The 1,254-nt window shown below is 30.1% G+C and overlaps 1 pseudogene; it reads right to left on the bottom strand.

The window, feature by feature from the left end:
* Nucleotides 1-776: 776 nt before the first annotated feature.
* Nucleotides 777-876, bottom strand: LOC122095049 (annotated as a pseudogene).
* Between the last annotated feature and the right edge of the window lie 378 nt (nucleotides 877-1,254).

The following is a 1,254-nucleotide window of genomic DNA, read 5'->3' as shown; positions in this document are numbered from 1 at the left end:
CCTTCCCAGCCACAAATTATACCAACATCAAATACAGTGAAAGCAGGGGTTATGCCATGGGGGAGGGACATACAAAGCAACAAAGAAATCATCTTATAAATATGTTCGAAACAATTGCATGAAAGTGCCAGTCCATTCTTTGTGTCCATAGAAAATATTTTCACAATCCAAATAACAGCAATATCTTCCTGTAAAAATTCTGGGGAATTCTTCCAAGTGAATTGTCTGATTTTGATGTTAAAGTATATTCAAGAGTTTGTTTTTGTATACATGTATAATGATTTCTGCAGTTTGTGATTTTTTTAAATCAGAAATAATTTGAATTTATCTGTTGAAATGAGTAGTACAAAAACTAACGATATTTCTTGTGCTTGTCTGAAAAAGGATATTTTAAAATAGTCTATATTCTGTGTTTGCATAATATCCATAATCTATTTCATTCTCTCCTAGATATAATTTGAATTCTACATTGTTTTGTAATACATAGGTTCATTAATAAATGTGTCCTGTAAGATTGCATTCCATATATAAAGTTAAAGATTCCTTTTTTTTTTCTACGTCCTTATACTAGTATATTTCTTTGGGATAAAATGAGAATTTAACTAATTTCAAAAGTTTTGTAAAGGTTATGCTATGTAAAGGCATTTCTGAGGTGAAGATTTAATACACTGATATGAAACTAACCTTTGATTCTAGGACTTACATGTATTGTTACTCTTGTAATTATGTAATCAACTTTTTAACAACTGCTTTTCATTTCTTGCATCTGAAGAATGAAAAATATGGAATACTATACAAATTTTCATTTCATCCTTGTGCAAGTGCCATGTTAATCTCTGTATTGTTTTAATTTGTGTAGACGTGCTGCTGAAGCATGTAGTATCCTCTAAATTTAAGTAGTTAATGATGCAATCTTCATATAGGCTTATATCTTTGCGTGCCTATTTGTAACAAGGAAACCTTATTGTTCCTAACAATACTATTGATCGTTTTTTCCTAAAATTGTGTATATAGTGGAAAAATTATATTGTTTCGTCGGTTGCTCACATTTGCAATTTTTTTGTCACTGACTATTTTAAGTCTTTTTCATTTTAGATTTGATCATACTTTGAAGCATTTATAGCTAGGTCCAAAAGTGATGGCTTTTTCAAGTACTTATTTGTCCAGCTGAGTTAGCTTTGTTGTGCTAATGGATCCAAAGTAAACCTTGCTTAAGAGCTACTTCTAAACTTCTCCAGCTTAAAATTTCTCAAA

The sequence above is a fragment of the Dipodomys spectabilis genome, unplaced genomic scaffold (genome assembly GCF_019054845.1).
Source record: "Dipodomys spectabilis isolate Male_0828 unplaced genomic scaffold, ASM1905484v1 ptg000332l, whole genome shotgun sequence".
Classification (NCBI taxonomy): Eukaryota; Metazoa; Chordata; class Mammalia; order Rodentia; family Heteromyidae; genus Dipodomys; species Dipodomys spectabilis.
Note: the sequence above shows the minus strand (reverse complement) of the source record. Positions and strands in the feature narration are given on the sequence as shown.